Here is a 19,904-nt window from a genome sequence, read left to right as displayed (position 1 = left end):
CATAGACTTTACTTTTTAGACGGCTTGAATGCATTGTGTGTGTGTGTATCTGTGTGTGTGTGTGTGTGTGTGTGTGTGTGTGGTGGGTGGGGTGGGGGGTTGGCCAGGGTTCTGCTTCTGCTTTGCCCTCTGGGCTAGGGTGGGCTCAACTCTGGAAGACTGTGCCCCTTGGGCAGGAGGAGCCAGGCAGTGTGGTCCCAGGATCTCCCATGTTCCTCTGGGGACCAGCCTCCATCTTCATCTCTGAGCCCCAGAGTGTCGAGCTCTGGGAAGGGTACATCCTGGGCCCTGAGAGGGCGCTGGGGAAGGAAGAACTGAGCACAAAGCTGGATGAGTGGTGGATGTGTCCACGTCTGGGGCCACAGCAAGCTTTGGGGGCAGCTGTGTGACTCTGTCCTGTCACCGCTGAGCTTTCTGACCCCTGGGCTGTATCCATCAGGGTCACCTACAAGATTAGTTGACCTTAGACCCCCAAGGTTGAAACTCATGTCCTCAGAACATACATGGTGCAGCCAGGGTCACTCCCCTTGCTTCTTTGAGACCAAGCACCTGCCTCTCTGCCACCCTCTCAACTTCCTCGACTACAGTTCTTGGTGATTTCAGTATGCACAGAGTTGGTTCTTTTTAAAAAAATTAAATTAATTTATTTATTTACTTTTGGTTGCACACAGACTTTCTCTAGGTGCAGTGAATGGGGGCTGCTATCTAGCTATGGGGCTCTGGCTTCTCCTTCTGGGGGCTTCTCTAGTTGTAGAATGTGGGCTCAGTAGCTGTGGTGCATGGGCTTAGCTGTCCCCTTGGCACGTGGAATCTTCTCGGATCAGGGACTGAACGCATGTCCCCTGCACTGGCAGGCCAACTCTTGACTACTGGGCCACCAGTGAAGTCTCCAGAGTTGGTTTTTTCAACATCCTATCCTTTCATTCCTTGCTCTCCTCTCCCTCGCAGATGCTGGACCTTCCCGTTATTAAGACCTGCAAAGCCTCTATCCCCTCTTCTTCATCCACCTCCTAACTTCTCAGCTCTGCTTATTTCTTCCAAAACCTCAGTTCCCACCACTCCTCCACTGGATCAGGATCTCAAATCACTGATCCTACATTTGAAGGGTCCCTCACTGCCCTCATCTGCTCTATTTCCTCTTTATCCAACTGAAATTCCACAGCCACTCACAATAATAACTCCCAAGTACACATAATAACATCTGGGTTCCCTCACATGCATTGACATCCTCACCCTTCTCTTGCCTCATGGTCCTCACAAAACTGCAGCCCTGGTGGAATTCAACCTTTCCTCAACTCCACACCTGTCCCACCTCCCACCTCAGCTACCCATCTTTACAGCTGGACGTGGATGAGGAGACAGATGATAAGAAGTCTGATCTGTGTTATTTTAATCTAGCTGAGCCCCAGTGCTTCCTGAACCCAGCTGTGTTCCCCAGTCCCTCCATTCTCCCACAGTCCTGGATGATGGCTTTTCACTTCTGTCCTTCAAGCTCCAACACCTCCATCCTCACTTCCAGGAGGCGACATTGTTTCTGACTTCACTTAGGAAATAGTGAAATTGGAAGAGAAATTTAAGAGACTCCTCTAATCCCATCTTTATTAATTTGCTAGAGCTTCCGTAATAAGGTATGATAAACTGGGTGGCTTAACAGATATTTATTTTCTCCCAGTTCTGCAGGCCGGAAGTCCAAGACCGAGGTGTCAGCAGGTTTGGTTTCTCCTGAGGCCTCTCTTCTTGTCTTGCAGATGGCCGCCTTCTTCCTGCATTTTCACATGGCCTTTCCTCTGTATGTGCCCACCCATGGAGTCCCTTGCTCTTCTTCTCTTTCTTCTTTTTTCAGCTTTTATAATCCGCCTTTATTTTGTTTTTTAAGAATCTTTGTTTTAGTTCTATTTATTTGGCTGCACCAAGTCTTAGTTGCTGTACATCGTAGGAGCTTTGGTTTTTGCTGTGGCATGTGAACTCTTAGTTGCGGCATGTGAGGTCTAGTTCCCCAACCAGGCATCGCACCCAGGCCCCCTGTATTGGGAGCGTGAAGTCTTAGCCACAGCTTCCCTCATAGCTCAGTTGGTAAAGAATCCGCCTGTAATGCAGGAGACCCTGGTTTGATTCCTGGGTCAGACAGATCTGCTGGGGAAGGGATAGGCTACCCACTCCAGTATTCTGGCCTGGAGAATTTCATGGACTGTGTAGTCCATGGGGTTGCAAAGAATTGGACACAACTGAGCAACTTTCACTTCACTTCACTTCAGTCTTAGCCACTGGACCACCGGAAGTCCCCTTCCTTTTCTTACAAGGACATCAGTCCTGTTGGGTTCGGGCTGCTCACCTGAGGCAGAGCCACCTCCTCCCAGCAGCTCTAGTTCCACCTGGGAAGCCCAAGACCCTCAGTGAAGGCTGGAGGGCCAGTGCAAACCCGGCATCCCCTGAACAAGTGCTTTATTTTACTTTGAAACAGATCTGATTTTTTAGTCACTTCCCTAAATGTTAGCGAAACAATGGGATTCCAGGAAGGTCAAAGGTTTTTGATCAAACATTTCCTTGGTGTCTAGTGGTGGAAGTTCCACAGTGGACCCTCCTACCCCTGGGTGCCTCCTGAGGCCTGGAAGTTGGCTGATGTGTTCTTCCCCTCTCTACCATGCCTCGGCTTCCTTGGCTTGCTTTATTTATCTAGCTGCTCTGGGTCTTAGTTGTGGCCTGCAAACTCTCAGTTGTGGCACATGGGGTCTATTTCCTTGACTAGGGATCAAACCTGGGCCCCTGCAATGGGAGCATGGAGTCTTAACCACTGACCACCACGAAAGTCCTGCCTTCCTGGCTTTAGATGCTCATGGCTTCTGTTCCAGGAAGGCTGGACCAGGCATTCAGGCCCAAAGGGGAAAAGAACATTGGGGCAACATAAAAGTTTACCAATAACCATATCAGGTACAAAAGTCCAACTGAGCCCAGAAACTCAATTGTTCTTAAACTGGACTCAGGTTTGGAGAAGGAAACAATGTCCTTGAACTCTTCTAATATTCTAAATTTCTCTTACTTTTTCATTTCATTCTGGTATTTGGACAGAGAGAGTTAGGGAGAGAGGATTTTATCTTGTAAAGATTTTATTTCTCATACTCTTGATGGTGTACAGCGTCTCCAGTGTCTGTTTATGTGCTTCTGAGACCAACAAACTTGCCCTGCTCCTGACTCTGATCACCCTGAGGCCCACGCCCAGAAGATGAATGATCAGTTAAAATGTGAAGAAGCTGTGTGTTGACTGGAATATATGAAAATCATGGGACACCAATTGTCAAAGATCATTTTCTTTCAGGCCTGAAGCTGCTTCTCTTCTTTCGGGCAGGCCTCGGAGAATCAATCAATTCTGCTTTTCTGAAGCGAAAGATATTCTAGATGTTTTAATTATCTCATTCCTCATCATGATGAAGGAGTTTCTCTTCACCCAGAAAATCTTCCAGCTGCAGCTTCAGTGCCCATATGAATTTGCTTTGTACCGTTTTCTGTTTCCCATGGCTATTTATTTTTTCCTTTTTATTATTATTATCCCCTCTATTTTCCCCCTCTTTTTTCTAATCCTCTGATTTCATAGTCATAGCACCAAATGCATGGTGGATATTAAATACAAGTTTCCTATTAATAAGTGTTGTATCACTTGATCTGCAGTAACAGCTCATATTTACTAAGCATTTACCATATGCCAGCTCTGAGCTAAGCTCCTGCAATGCATTATCTCGCCAAGTCTTCAGAGTTGCCATGTGAGGTCTTTAGGAGAGCTGGGACTAGGATGAGGCAAGCAGGATACCCAGGGCATGAGATTCAGGGGTGCTCACTCTCAGAGTCCCACAAGTGCAGCATCAACACGTGAGAATCCCTCAGTGTTCCCAGCCCTGGTCATTACCATAATCTCCATCTTCGTTTTAACATCTAAGGAAATGAGGCTCACAGAGGGTAGGTTATTGCCCAAGACTTAAAGCTGAAATAATGCAGGAAGCAGAAGAAAATTTCAGCCAAACTCGAAGATTATATCCTTGAAGACTTAGAAAACATTGCTTCCACGAAACAAGAACAAGATAAAAGAGAAACATTCAGAGAATAAGAAAACACTTGCAGAAAATAAGAAGTTCATAAGAGAAATGAATCTTTCAATGATTTCAATAGAAGAATTGAATTGGAAGGTTGAAGAAGTTTCCCAGGAAATAGAATAAGGCAAAAAGATGAAGTATAGGAGAGAAAAGATAAAAGCAGAATATCAATCCAAGAAGTCCAACAACAAGCTTATAAGAGTTCCAGAAAGAAAGGAGAGCAAAAAGTGGAGAGGAGGAAATTATTAAATAAATAATAGAAGAGAATTTGGACCAAGTGCCAGGGAGCATTAAATAAAAAAACAGATAAATTACTGTAAAATTTGAGAATACCAAGAACAGAGAGATGATCATAAAAACTTCTAGAGGAAAATATTAAAATATCAGAAATCAGAATATTACTCAGATTTCTCCCTATCACTGTTGGAAACTAGAAGATAGTGGAGCAGGGCTTTCAAAATTCAGAAGGAAAACAATTTCCAAACTGCTAATTGAATGTGAAGATAAACTGAACACCTTTTTCAGTCAGGCAAAATCTCAACAAAGTAACTTTCCACAGACCCTTTGTCAGGAAACTACTAAAGGATGTGCTTCAACACAACAAGAGAGTAAACCAACAAACAGTGGCCCAAGAAATATCTAGTCCAACACAGGCAGTGGTGAAGGGAAGTCCCAGGGCAACATGGTACAGCAGGTCTAAGGAGCTCTCCATTCAGATTGGAGCTGCAGGCTGGAGGGCACTAGATGTCTGCATTCATGCCATAACAAGGACAAACGATCTGAGCTCACTTCATGTGTATGCCCACACTGAGAAAAGTTTAGCAAGAAGTTGGAGAAATTGGTGAGAGGCATTTAAAAGTCTGAGCAAATGTTACATGGTGATTAACTCCAGGAGAAAGAAATGTGCCTGAGGAGAAATGCAATTATAGAAAACTGAGGTTTAACCATCAACAATATTTAACAGTGTTTACTGGGGCATACTGAAATAAATTCTGAGTACTAAAATCCAAATGAGATGAAATATCAGATTGAAAAATGACTGTGAATGTGTACGTGTGAATAAAATGCAAAAAAATTTATAAATTTTCTTCCGCTGCAATGAGAAGTTAATATATATCCATAATAGAGGAAAAATTGAGAAATATGTTACTTGAAACTATGGAGGAAAATACCAGAAAAATGTCTAAAAGAGTCGAAAATCCCCTTAGCCCAAGCTCCCTCTCACCCTTCCTCACTCAGAGCTCCCTCACACTCTCTCTTAAAAAAAAAAAAAAAAAGGCGAAGAAAACGAAAGAGTCTTAAATGTTTTCCTCTTAAAGCAGGAATTTGCACAGAATCCATGCTTTTTATTATAAGCATGGTAGTGGTACTTTTTGATATTTAAACAAAGTATATTTATTACCCCGATCAGCTATTACTTGCCTTTCTTTTTCCGTCATAAAGCTCGAAGTTAGAGTGGGAAAATGTCACCTCTCTGGGCATTTTTGCTCTTTGAACAGAATACTCTGTCTTGCTCCTTCCTTTTCTGTTAGAACAGAACAGAGGAGCAATTTTAATCACTCCAAACAGCACATAATCCTAAACCCAATATTTGACTTTGAAATTAATTTTACCATTATATTTGATTACACTTAGGTCATAAAGAACACTGCACAAAGCCAGCTCATGAAACATTAAAAAGCTGGCCACCTTTTCGCCGGCCTCCCCTCTGGGTAAAGGCCTGCTTGACTGTTTCTCTGGGGGAAAGTAGCAACCTGTTCCCACGCATTGCCTGGAACTGGCTGTTGAATTCAGAGCTCCTAACCCTCCAGCGGACTTTTGGTCACTAACTCATGAAGTATTCCAGGAAGCTCAATACTGTCTTGCTCCTATGGTAGGAGAGAAAATGCCAGAACCAGTCCCTGACTTGGAGAAACATAAAATCTAGTTCGGGCTTCCCAGGTGGCACTAGTGGTAAAGAGCCTGCTTGCCAATGCAGGAGACATAAGAGACGTAGGTTCAGTCCCTGGGTTGGCAAGATCCCCTGGAGGAGTATTCTTACCTGGAGAATCCCATGGACAGAGGAGCCTGGCAGGCTACAATCCAATGGGGTTGCAAAGAGTCGGACACAACTGAGCACAAAATCCAGTTGAGAGAGAAGGCCACAGACAAAATACTAGCATGAGTGAAGCAGAATTAAGAGAGTAGTGGTGAGGTGCAGGGAGATGCGAGATTTGCCTCCGGAGTCAGGGAGACCAGGGAAGGCGGGGGATGGACAGATCAGGCTCCAGGAGGAGGTAGAGCTCGGCCTGTGTGCTCAGAGTCAACGTCCTGCTTTAAAACTATCCTCCTGGACCGCCTAGACTTGGCACTCCTCCCCCACCACAAAGTTATTCACACTTTCCTCTGGGCCAATGCAGCATTTTGCACTGGTTTCCCAGCAGCAGCCATCGTATGCGGTGACAGTTGGCGACTGTACGTGTTTACCCCACTAAACTGTGAGTCCACCAGCTCCTGGGCTGTGTATTTTGGCAGTTCCAGCACCCAACGCAGCCTAAGGGCTCAAGAATGTGAGCTGAATGAGTGAGCACCGCTCATGCGAGGAGGAAAGTGACAACTGGCAGTGGGTCTCCCTGGCTCCACTGTGTGTGTGTGTTCGTCGCTCAGTCGTGTCTGACTGTTTGCAACCTCTTGGGCTGTGGCCTGCCATGCTCCTCTCTTCATGGAATTCTCCAGGCAAGAATACTGGAGTGGGTTGCCATTCCCTTCTTCAGAGGGTCTTCCCCACCCAGGGATCGAACCCCGGTCTCCCACATTGCAGGCAGATTCTTTACCATCTGAACCACCAGGGAAGCCTCTGGCCCCACCTTTCTCACCCTGACAGGTTTGCGTCTGCCTGTGAAAGGCTGGAGGGAGAGCTGGTCAGAAAGGCAGACAGGTCAGGGCCCGGGAGTTCTCCCTCAAGGTTGTCTGAGGGGAGAGGCTGAGCCCTGGCCTTGTCTGATACCTGGAGAATCCACACAGATTTCCACCCAGGCCCTGGGCCTTCCTCCTCTCCACCCTGTGTAACCCCCAGGAGATTGAACTGTCCTCTTTTTTAAAGATTTTTTTCCAAAATGTGAACCATTTCTAAAGACTTTATTGAATTTGTTACAACATCGCTTCTGTTTTATGTTCTGGGTTTTGGGCCAGGAGGCATGTGGGATCTTAGCTTCCCGACCAGGGATCGAACCTGTACCCCTCGAGCTGGAAGGCAAAGTCTTAACCACCAGACCACGGGAGAAACCCCTGAACTATCCTCTCTTGTTTTCCCCAAAACACAGAGCAAAATAGCACCTCCCTTGAGGGAAGCGGCTCTGTGGGTGGCCAGGGCCCTCTGACCTCCCCAGATCTCCCCAGATCTCTGGGGCCGGGGCCCCCTGAGCCTGTGTCGTGAGCCCGGGGAGGGCGGCCAACAGTGAGTGGGGCAGGTGGGGCCTGGTGGCTCCTGACTGCCCTGGAGTCGCCGCCAAACAGAGCCACTCCGACCGCCCACAGAGCTGGCAAAGCAGGTGCCAGTCTCGCCTCACTTGCCTGTGCTTCCTCGGTCACCGCCATTTCACCTCAGCCTGCGCGTCTGGCGAGGCGGCCCTGACACCACCTCCCTCACGGGTGTCCACGGGCCAGGCTGAGAGCAAGCAGGAGGCTGGCCCCCAGCGGGGCCGGGCACCCTCACCGCCCTCACCCTTCCCGGGCCCGTCTGGCGGTGCTGTCCCCCACCCCCTCACACCACGGAACCCGCTCTCACACGTGGGAGACGCAGAGCACAGCAGCGTCCTGAAAAATGACGGCAGTGCTAACCATGACTTGCAGTTTTTCTCTTGACCCAATTAAAAAAAAAAAAAAAAGGAGGCTTTTTGCTCTTTTTCCTCTTGGGCCCAGGGGTTGTGCTAGTTAGCCTGGCTGAGGGTGGATTGTGTCAGTCAGAGAGCGTGTGGGAGGGACCCTCTGAGCTGTCCCTGGAGGCACTTCTAAGCCAAGGTCAGGGCGAGAAAGACTCCCTGGCCTCTACTCTGCCACCCTGTGGGGCCGGGGGCTGGTACACGATGGGGAAGGAGCGGATGTGAATGGACAAGGTCCTGCCCCCGTGAGACCTCTGGGCCTTTCCTGACCAAGGCTGGCCAAGGAACCACCTGAGATGCTTCTGGAAAATAATCATGCCCAGCCCCCATCCCCTACCCTACCCCTCTTCCCAATGGTCTAGGCTGGGACCTCATCCTGTCCTCAGTACCGTTAAAAAAGCTCCCCTCCAGGGTAACAAAGTGCATAGAGACTCCGCCTAACCTAGGGCTGCTGAGTTAACCCTTTCCTGTCATGTCATCCTTGGAGGAGTCACCCAGGCACTCATACTCAGGAGAAAGGTTTGCATCCTGGCTTTGCCACTTCAGGCTGGGGGTGACCTTGGGCAGGTCCTCCAGCAGCCCTGGAAGAACCTGGCTTCTTCATCTCTACAATGGAAAAGGTAACAACAGTCCTCTCTTGCAGTGTGTAGTGAGCATTTATGAGATGCGGCATGCCAAGTGGTTAACATAACAGTGGTTATCATTACTGTTAATTACTATAACTGCTAATTATCATCATCACTTGGAAAAAAACGCTCTTATGTTTTTTTACCTAACCTTGTGAGTGCAGAAAGCCTTTGGATTATTCAAGCCCTCCTCTGACAGTGGCATCCTAGGCCATTTCTTTTCTCCCTACTCGTAGGTCTCAGGGAAATCCTCCCAGATTGTCTGTTTCCAATGGCAACAGAAGTATAGCTGCATAATACGTAAGTGTTTCCGAAGCATTTCTCAGGCATCGTCTCATTAACACTAGCCCCTGCCCTTGTGACAGTTGCGCAGCTCCTTCCCAACCGGAGAGACGGACTGAGCCAGGGCTCTGGGTGCACCAGGCACGTTGTTGTAGCTTAGTCTCTCAGTCCTGTCTGGCTCTTTTGGGACCTCACGGACTGTACTCCGCCAGGCTCCTCTGTCCATGGGATTTCCCAGGCAAGACTACTGGAGCGGGTTGCCATTTCCTTCTCCAGCACCCAGCCGTGGACAAGCCACAGAGGCGGGCAGCTCGAACACAGGTGCACACACTACCCGGCTGCTCTTGCTCACCCCTAGCAGGGTGGCATTTGGGCTTTAAAAACACAACTTTCATTTCCTCTTTGGGGAAGTGTGCTGTCCCCTGGCTGCTGTCTGCCCACCCCTCTCCCCAGGCAGGTGATAATCAGGACAGGGCTGTAAGGAGGATTAGGTGTAGGCTCCCAGAAGTCACTGGACAGGTGGAAAAACCCAGACCTCAGCCCTTCTTACAGCTTCTCCTCTTCCCCTGGGCTGTGTCCCATGATGTCTCTATAGCAGGAGCAGACTGCACAGTTCCCTGCTGGGGCTGCTCCAGGAAACCAGGGAAGGTCAGAGGTTACTTCCAGCAGAAGGAAGGGGCCCTTGAAGAACTGAAACGAGGCCGTGTGACTGGCCTTGAGTGAGCCATGGGGGCCAGGGAGCCAAGTGGGTTGCCAGTGGGGGCTTTCAGGCTGGGCTTGAGGTCTGTCTCTACCCTCAGAGGATAGTAGGCCTCTTCGGGCGCTGGCCCTGGGGTGCCATGACAAGTGTTACACTGTGGGCAGGCTTCAGTTCTCCTTGTGACCCCTTTATTCTTTCCAAGAGAAGCTCCACCAAACACAGCAAGCGTCACAAGCCAATGCTACTTACCCTGAGTTGGGCTGTGTGCTGAGTTCTCTACCTGAATCAGCTCCCTCCTCCAGCGGACGTGCCCAGGAGAATGTGAGGCCCTGTTTTGTCCCTCGCCCATTCTAGGTCTCTTCCTGCAATGAGTGAGGGGCTATTTTTAATTTTTATTTGTTTACTTTAAAATTTTATTTATTTATTTGGCTGCACCAGGTCTTAGTTAATAGTGCATGGGATCCTCCATCTTCGCTGTGGCATGCAAACTCTTTGTTGGGGCATGCAGGATCTAGTCCGCCTATCAGGGATCTAACCCAGGTCCCCTGCACTGGGATTGCAGAGTCTTAGCCATTGGACCACCAGAGAAGTCCCTGGATTTTAACTATAGTTTATCTTTATTGTTGTCATTGAAGTATTTACAATGTTTCAGGTAAACAGCACAGTGATTCAGTTTTACATATATATATATATTCTTTTATAGATTCTTTTCCATTATAGGTCATTATGGGATATGGAATATAGAAAAGTTATGACCAACCTAGATAGCATATTCAAAGCAGAGACATTACTTTGCCGACTAAGGTCCTTCAAGTCAAGGCTATGGTTTTTCCAGTAGTCATGTATGGATGTGAGAGTTGGACTGTGAAGAAGGCTGAGCGCCGAAGAATTGATGCTTTTGAACTGTGGTGTTGGAGAAGACTCTTGAGAGTTCCTTGGACTGCAAGGAGATCCAACTCGTCCATTCTGAAGGAGATCAGCCCTGAGATTTCTTTGGAAGGAATGATGCTAAAGCTGAAACTCCAGTACTTTGGCCACCTCATGTGAAGAGTTGACTCACTGGAAAAGACTCTGATGCTGGGAGGGATTGGAGGCAGGAGGAGAAGGGGACAACAGAGGATGAGATGGCTGGATGGCATCACTGACTCGATGGACGTGAGTCTGAGTGAACTCCGGGAGTTGGTAATGGACAGGGAGGCCTGGCGTGCTGCAATTCATGGAGTCTCAAAGAGTCAGACACGACTGAGCGACTGAACTGAACTGAACTGAATATAGATCCCTGTGCTCTACAGTAGGTCCTTGTTGTGGAGTGAAGGGCAGTTTTTAGCTCCTGAGATATTAGAGTGTGCCAGGTTCACTTCCTCTGATGTCACATTTAACCTACTCAGCCTCAAAGTTTCTCAGAACCAGAAGGACATCTGACATTCACCTTGCAGGCACACTCACCTGCAGCTTGAACTCACCCTTCTAAAAGCCATGTCTGGGATTCAAGACTGTGACAGAAAACATCCCTGTGGGCTGAATGCTTAAATGTAGTGGCCATAGAGTTTCCTAATCCTTCCCACTCCAAGCAAGCTACCCTCCAGATAGCAGACTTCCCTACCATTGTGGGGGCTGGGGCTGACCTCAAGGGTGAGGGTATCTGACATAGGCAACCTACAGGGGCTGCGCCAGAGATGTATAGATATGTTAATTAATCAAGTCATCCCATTCATTCGTTCTAAAATCCAGAAGCACCTACTTCTGAGCCTCGGTAGGAATGAGGAAAGAGCTGGTGAACAGTGTTCCCTTGTCACCACCATTGACTGAGAAACTAGAAAGCACCTGGCTCTTGATAGACATGGCTCTAGTCCTACCAACAACCTATTTCACAGATGAGGAAACAGGCTCAGAACTGTCATCTAGCCTTGGTCATATGCCTCTTAAGTGGCTGAGTTGGGGTTTGAACCTGGACTCACATGGCTCAGTGACAATATCATCCCCTCCATAGGTGCAGAGTGCCCTGAGCCTCTCTGGTGAGCAGGACCCTGAAAACAGGCATTGTTCCTATTATTCATACCAGCCTGCTGCTACAGTCCAGCAGCTCAGCCCCAATTGGCTTTAGCCAGTTCAGCCAGCAGTGATTGCTGAGCCAGCACTGGGGGGGTGAGGTAATGGGTGCTCAGAAGAATTATCTTTTTTGTCTACACTCAAGTGCTAGAAACCCCCAAGTCCTAACGAGACAGGTAAGATAAACCTTGCTAGTGCTAAGTCACAGGTAATTTGGGCCCTAAGTTGCATGTAGTCGCAAAATGACTTAAGTGATTTTTTACTTTCAAAGTAGGATCCTCAAATGGATCCTGTAAAGCTGTGAGCTGCATGTTATTTGAGAGTATCTGATCAATACTGAATGTTGCCAGGGCTCTGGCAGAGGTGCTTTCTGAACATATTGGACATCCAGGCAGGGTAGACTATAGTCTAAACAAAATTAATGTAAGAACTGGTATGTATGTGCTGGTGGGCACTTGTGTGTGTGTGTATCTGTGTGTTTTGGATTGGGGGAAGGGAGGATTAGGCTCTCGATGTCCCTCCCAAATTATTCAAGCACTAATTTGTTATCTATTGGATGCCTTATGTTAAAAAACACAGTTTGCAAAATCACTACTAGAGGGGAATGGTGAATTAATGAGAAATTTTGAGCAGAAAAGCGACATGCTGAGATCTGCACTTTAGAAATATCACTCTGCTTGAAGGTGGAGGATGGAATTGGAGGGAAGTGAGCATGGAGGTGCTAAGACAATGGGGGTGACGGCACTATCGACAGCAATCAAAACCAAGGCAGCAGAGAGAAGGAGCAGAGGAGACAGGCATTTTGGAGGTAAAATCAGAGAGATTTGGTGGCTCCTGAAATACACAAGATAGAAAAAGAGGCATCTTGCCCAGTTGTGGTTCAGGGCTAGGAGGACGGTGAGGGGTCGCTGAGTTGGCGCGCATACAGCAGAGCCATTCTAAGGAAGATGGATGAGATGGTTACTGGGCACGCAGGTGTTACTGTCCTGCGTGACATTCCAAGGGTAAGTGGTAAATTGGCAGCTGTATTTTCAAGTCCAGATCTCAATGAAGAGCTCAGGGCTCTAGGTATCAACTTGGATTTTCAATACAGAAATGTCTTTAAAGTTATATGAACGGATGAAGTCACCAGGGGGAAAGTATAGCTAGAAAAGGGCCTAAGAATGAGCCCTGAGAAGCCTCAAAATTAAAGGGGCAGAGGAGAAACTGGAAACAATCAAAGAAACAAGAAAGTGGCTGTGGGTTAGTGGGCAGCTGGGCTTTAGTGTGAAGCTTAAGGAAAGCACTGGGCTCAGATTTGTGAGTCATCAGCATCTAGGATGTCAGTGAAACATTGGGAGATGATGCGACTGAGAACAGGGACTTGCAACACCAACTTGCTGCTGATGAGGAGAGAGGAGAAGACTCAGATAAAGACGCAAAGGGTCACCCAGAAAACAAGGACAAAGTAGACGCTTAGAAGCTGCATCAGCCAGGATACTGTTGGCTGCAAGTAATAGATTTGCTGTTGTTCAGTCACTAAGTCGTGTCTGACCCTTTGTGACCCCATGGACTGCCACACGCCAGGCTTCCTTGTCCTTCACCATCTCCCGGAGTTTGCTCAAACTCATGTCCATTGAGTCAGTGATGGCATGCAACCATCTCATCCTCTGTCGTTTCCTTCTCTTCCTGCCCTCAATCTTTCTCAGCATCAGGGTCTCTTCCAATGAGTTAGTTCTTCATACCAGGTGGCTAAAGTATTAGAGCTTCAGCTTCAGCATCAGTCCTTCCAATGACTATTCAGGGTTAATTTCCTTGATTAGCTGACTAAAATTGATTTACATAATAGGAGCATTAATTCTCTCACAAGAAGTCCAGGAATAGGCAATTCCAGGATTGGTTCAGTGGCTCATAAGTCAGACTTTTCTTGGGCTTTTCCTCATGTTTGCAAGATGGCTGCAGCTTCTCTAACATCAGTTTTCTTTTTCCTTTTTCTATTTATTTTCTGTTTAACCAGTAATGTGGCTTTCTTTTTGTGTCCCTCCTTCCCCTTTCTCAGAAAGTAAACCTTTCCCAGAAGCTCTTCCAGGTAGACTCTCCCTCAAATCCCACTACCCAGTCCTAGCTGCACGGAAGCTGTTCAGATGAATAACTAGTGTTTCCATCACAGTAGAAACAGTTCTCACTGCAGGAAGAAGGCGGGAGAAAGGCTGGCAATTACGAGGGGGATTAACAGGGCCTGCCTCTGGAGCCAGAGAGGTTCCAAAGTAGGGAGTGGTAAATATTCCACTAGAGCAGTGTGACTCAGTGCCAGGAACGCCAGTGATTTTACAATACAGGATAGAGGGAATGTTAACGAAAGCAGTAGAGTGGGGGAGGAGTAGAAACTGGGAAACAAGTGAACTGAGGAGTGATTTGGGATAAGGAAGTTAATAGTCTTCCCCTGTGGATCAGCGGTAAAAATCCGCCTGCCAGTGCAGGAAGATGCAGGAGACACGGGTTCAATTCTTGGGTCAGAAAGATCTCCTAGAGAAGGAAATGGCAACCCATTCCAGAATTCTTGCTTGGGAAATCCCATGGACAGAGGAGCCTGGCAGGCTGCAGTCCATGGGGTCACAAACACTCAGACACAACCGAGCACGCACACATGCTGCAACCTACACGTGGTGGTTCTCAACACGAGGAGATTTCGTCCTCCAGGGAGCATGTGGCAAAAACTGGGGAGGGGAATGTCGTAACTGTCACTACAGCCTTCTAATGTCCTTTGCCATCTTTTCAAACGAAGGAATGCATCACTAATGTGTAGATGCCAGGGATGCTGCTAAACATCCCACAGCTCTGTCTGCAAAGGACTGAATGTGGTCCCCTCTGAAATTTGTATGCTGAAGCCCTAACCTCCAGTGTGACAGTATTTGGGTGAGAGCTTTGTGGCTTAGCCTTAGATGAGTCATGAGGGTGGAGTCCTGGTCTGATGAGATTAGTGCCCTTAACAGAAGAGACATCAGGGAGCTTGCTGTCTCTCTCCCCACACTCAGAGGAAAGGCCATGAGGGCTCAGAGAGGAGATGGCCACCTGCACTCCAGGAGGAGTGCCCTCAATAGAAACTATTGCTGGACTTTGACCTTGGTCTTGCAGCCTCTAGAACTGCGAGAAAGAAATTTCTGTTTTTAAGCAACCCAGTCCATAGTGTTTTGTGATGGCAGCCCAAGAAAACTGACGCAAACACCCAGAACTGCCTCCACAACAAAGAAATATCTGGCCCCCAGTGGCAATAGTGCTGAGGCCGACAAATCTTGGTGTGGACTATCGTAAGAAGTCAGGTCGGATGGGAAAACATGGTGGCAAAGAACGAGGGAGAGACAACAACATGCTGCTGGGCTGGGAGCCAGGGCAGAGGAAAGGGCTAGACATTTTGAGAAGTTTGATGGGTGACAGAGCAGGAGAGCCTAGAGAGCCAGGAGGGAGACAGGTCAAAAGAGAGCAGAGGGGACGGCTCCTGCAGCCTTGAAACTCAAGAGAAGAGAACAAACAGCGGGTAGAGGCAGGTGCGCCTGCAGGCGTGGGCCCAGAGCCGGAGGCCAGGAGGCCAGGGTGCCCACGGGACGTGGGAGCAGCAACGAGAGAGGAAGGCCACTCTGGAAGGTTGTTAAAGGGAGCAAAGGGAGGGCTCCTGCTGCGGAGAAAGGCTTGTAGAGCAGGTGAGAGCTGCCTGAGGCTGAGCTCTGTGGGGGCCACCATCCTTACTGTGTGACTCCAAGATGCCAGCACCCAGGGCAGACCCGGGAAGGCGCCCTGGGTGACTCACGGGTGGGTCAGAGGCTGAGTGTGCAAAATGAAAAGGAACTCAGAGAAGCAACGGGAGGATGGTTTGGGGATCAGCCCTGTGGCCTAGGCCCTGGGCAAGTCACTGAAACTCTCCAGACCTCAGTTTCCTCACCTGTACGAAGGGGGTTAATGCTGCCAGTTTCCTCTGTTCTCTCACAGGGCGGTGGTGAGGGCCCAGTGACAGAGTTTATGAGAGGCTTTGTCCACCAGGACTCCCTCCCTGAACACTAGGCTTTATCCCCAGCCCTCGGTGGAGTGGATGGTGACCAGGACTTTCATCCTTGTTAAGTATCTTTATTAAGATACTTAACCTTGTACCCTCCTCCACTTTGTGGATGGACACAGCCGAGGATTTCTGTCCCAGTGTGACAGACAGACAAATGGAATTATCTCGGGACTCAGAGCCAGCCCCCAGACCTTCCCTCTGTCTCTGGTGTCAGGCTGCGGTCATGTAAGGAATCCTCCTGGTGCGTCCCCGCCCCCAGGGCCCAGGCCTCTCCTCACCCCGTGCCTCCGGGGTGCGGTGCACAACCCTGTGATGACCACTTGGTAGCTCAGATGGTAAAAAATCTGCCTGCAATGCAGGAGACCCAGGTTCGATCCCCAGGTCGGGAAGATCCTCTGGAGAAGGGAATGGCAACCCACTCCAGTATTCTTGCGTGGAGAATCCCACAGACTGAGAAGCCTGGAGGGCTACAGTTCATGGGGTTGCAAAGAGTTGACATGACTGACCGACTAACACACTGGAAGGGAGAGGGCGTTGTCACTGCCACCCGCTGCATCATTTCATTGGAGCTTAACGAGAGCCTAAGGGAGCCACGGGATGGGGAGAGAGAGAGAAGCGAGGAAAAGGAGGGGGATGGTGAGGAGTGAGAAGCAGCTGGAGATCCAAGGTGGCAAAGAGCTGGCACCAGACAAACGTGGGAAACGGGGACCGGTGGGTGTTCCAGGGGCTTCGCCCACCCGGTCTCGCCATGTGCTCTCTCCGACTGGACAAGGCTGGGTGACAGGGGGCAGGGGCCGGGCCGGGACAGAGGTGGGAGGAGCAAGGGCTGGAGACAACTGGAAAGACCCCAGGGGGCAAGGATGGCAGAGCTGGGAGAGAGGGGTGCCTGGGACACTGGAATGGGGTCGCCAGAGCGGGAACATGTGTCAGAGGAGCAGCGGGGTAGTCACCGTCCCTGACTGGCTTTTTGGTGGTAATGCAATAACAGCAATATTGGCTCCGACTGCGGGGCACCTACGCTGTGCCAGACACACCACCAGGAGCCGCTTATTTAGCTGATAGCTTTTAGTATCCCCACTGATGGAGTCCTCTCTGGGACTCTCCGTGACCACGTGATGCCCTGGGTCACACAGCAGTACGAGGAACAGCCGCGTGAGCCCCGCTCAGAGCGTGGAGCCTGAGTCCCAGCCCCCAAGCCACCAACAATACTCCCAACCCCCTGTTCCTCCCTCCTCCCACACTGGGGTGACTTCTTCCTAGGCCACAGGCCTCACCTAGTCATCCCAGGGGCCACAGCACTCAGCTAATCACTGCCACCACCCCACTTCCTGAGGCTATCACAGACTAGAACTCAAAGGGACCCATTCCAGTAGCAGATCCCTAGGCCCTGAAACTTTATATATTTTTTTGCATACAGGATCTTAGTTCCCTGACCAGGGATTGAACCTGCACCCCATGCGATGGCCCTCCAGGGAAGTCCCTGAAACTGTTCATAGAGGAAATAATTTTGAACAGGAGATTTTTGTGTCTTTCTCTGTATAGCCCATTTACTGATTGCTCCCTGCATCCAGCCATCATTTATTCATTGAGTCACTATGGTATAATGGTCAAGAACTTGGACTCCAGAGTCAGACTTGCTGTTGTTGTTCAGCCGCTCAGTCATACCTGACTCTTTGCAACCCCATGGACTGCAGCACACCAGGCTTCCCTGTCCTTCACCATCTCCTGGAGTTTGCGCAAACTTGCATCCATTGAGTCGATGATGCCATCCAACCATCTCATCCTCTCGCCCCCTTCTCCTCCTGCCCTCAATCTTTCCCAGCATCAGGGTCTCAGACTGCCTGGTTCCAGTCCTCACTCTCCATTCCTGAGCTTTATAAACCTCATCTTTCTGAGAGTCAGTTTTTCTACCTGAAAAATGGGCACAGCACCTCCTCGGGTGGAGGTGAGGATTAGTGAGTCAACTCAGAACGGTGCTTGGCCCTGGCCTGGCTAACCTGGAGGTTAACCAGGAGATATCAAGTCCAGCAGGACACACTTCCTGCCCTGGAGACGCTTAAAGCCCAGGGAGGGCATCCGTGCAGCTCTGTCCACCCCACCTATCGGCCAGGATGGGGTGGGTGAGGCCAGATGCCCAGGGTCACCACTCAGCCTCTCCAAGGGCCTTTCCCTCAGAGGCAGGTGCTGCAGACTCAGGCCAGGGCCCAGAGGGGCAGAAGGCTGCTTTTGAGCTGGGCCCACACCAGCCCTGCCACTGGGGATTGGCTCCAAACCCCTAGGTGAGCACGCCTGTTTGAGGCTGTGCCCCAGCATGCATTCTCCTGCTCACTTTCTTCTTCCCTGAGCACAGACTCAGCTGCCCGGTGGAGGGAGGAGAGGCTTTTAGGATGCCAGGTGCTGGCTCTAACAAGGGCTCATCTCCCTAGGGTGGCCGGTTGATGAAGAAAGATTCTCAGTGCTCAGATGCTGACCCCAGGCACCTCACAGCAGAAGGCAGAGCCCAACAAGGGACGTTAACAGCCAAAAGTAGGGCACTGGCCGGGGCTTTGTCGCCTGCTAAAGACGCACACTGTCCCCCAGTGCTTTGTGCCTCAGATCCTGGCTGCGGCTCTGTCAAGACCACAGCCTCTGATCTCCTCCTTTTCTGGAGCTCCGGCAGAACAAGGCGGGAGTCTCATTTGTCTGTCTGAGACGGAGGCTTTCGGAGACAGGTGGCTTGGAGAAATGAGGTGACAAAAGAAGCCGGCCGGCAATTAGGTAATGCCAGCCTGCCTGCCGGGCAGCCCCATATGGAGTCTGTCCCCAGAGTCCACCGAGAGCCCAGTGAGAGTGGACACGTGGGCTCCAGGGCCTGAGGCACACAGCCATGCGCTGGAGGGATGGCCAGGATGTTGGCAGGATGGTGGGACCCTGTGAAATGGCCGGTGACCTAGCATCTCTGAGCCCCACTGGTGTGATGGGGTGGGGAGGAGCCCCTAACCTAACCCCACCGTGAACACAGGTGCCAGGACAGGTGGTCAGTAACTCCAGAGACCTTTCTCCTTTCTCCTGTGGGATTTCAGGACAGAACTTCATACAGAGGAGCCAGCCCTGGGTGAGAAGCCCCCGGGGGAACAGGGCTTGGTGGTGAAAACCTTCTAGGGTGCCCCCTTCAGGTGGTCCTGGGTGGGAGCTGAGCTCTTTAGCTGCACAGGGCCCCACTCCCAGGCCGTCAGGCCCTCCAAAGATGGCAAAGGCTTTTCCCACATAGCTGCCTCTTCTTCACCTTGGTTTCCTCTCAAACTCTCCATCTTGGACAAACAAAACTCTTTGCTTATTCATTTATCTAAATTTTCTCCCAGATGGGTCTTAGCAGGTAAAGAATTCCCCTGCAATGCAAGAGATCCAGGTTTGATCCCTGGGTAGGGAAGATCCCCGGGAGAAGAAAATGGCAGCCCGCTCCAGTATTCTTGCCTGGAGAATCCCATGGGCAAAGGAACCTGGAAGGCTACAGTCCAGGGGGTCACAAGAGTCAGATACGACTTAGCTACTAAACCACCACCACCAAAGTCCTACTTAAAAAAAAAATTACCCAAAGCCTCATTTTTCCTTTCTGCAAAATTCACTGCAACACTCCCCACTTTGGGTGAGACTCAGGGGCCAACCAAGGCTCAGGGTTTGTTCTCTAAGTCTCTGAATCTTTCTCTCTATAACCAGGTACTTATTCTGGTGTGTGTTTTTGTTTTTTAAGTATACATGGGCCTGTGTTTCTATATGGGAAGCGGGAAAAGCCCAGAAACTCTTCAGTCCTGGCTTCACTGTTTACTAGCTGTGTGACTGTGGGCAAGTCACTTAACCCCTCTGAATCCTCACTGAATTTCCCTCACTGAATAATCGTTTCTATAAATGTTTCCCTCACATACTGTCTCAGCAGCTCTTCAGAACTGCCTCACAACAAAGGAATTATTAGAAAGCCCTACTTTACAAATGAAGAAACAAAGGCCTTGAGAAATTCTCATGATGGTGTCTCTGGGATACACAGCTAGTGATAGAACCTTGACTCTGAACTCTCCATTTTTTCTATGGGTTCAAGGAAGATAAGAATCTGTTTCTGGTTTACCTTTCAAAGTTGATATGAAAGTCAAAGGGTGTCTAAGAGACACTTGCTGGGGACCACTGTGTGCCAGCCTTGGTCTCATGATGTGAATGGCTCCCTAAGCAGTAAGGAGTTGAGCAGAAGTGAGCTCCCCTGGGGAGCCGGCCAAGTGGTCTTGCAGAGGAGCCCATGTCTAGCAT

This window comes from Ovis canadensis, chromosome 9, assembly GCF_042477335.2.
Source record: "Ovis canadensis isolate MfBH-ARS-UI-01 breed Bighorn chromosome 9, ARS-UI_OviCan_v2, whole genome shotgun sequence".
NCBI classification, from domain to species: Eukaryota; Metazoa; Chordata; class Mammalia; order Artiodactyla; family Bovidae; genus Ovis; species Ovis canadensis.
This window is presented reverse-complemented; position numbering follows the sequence as displayed.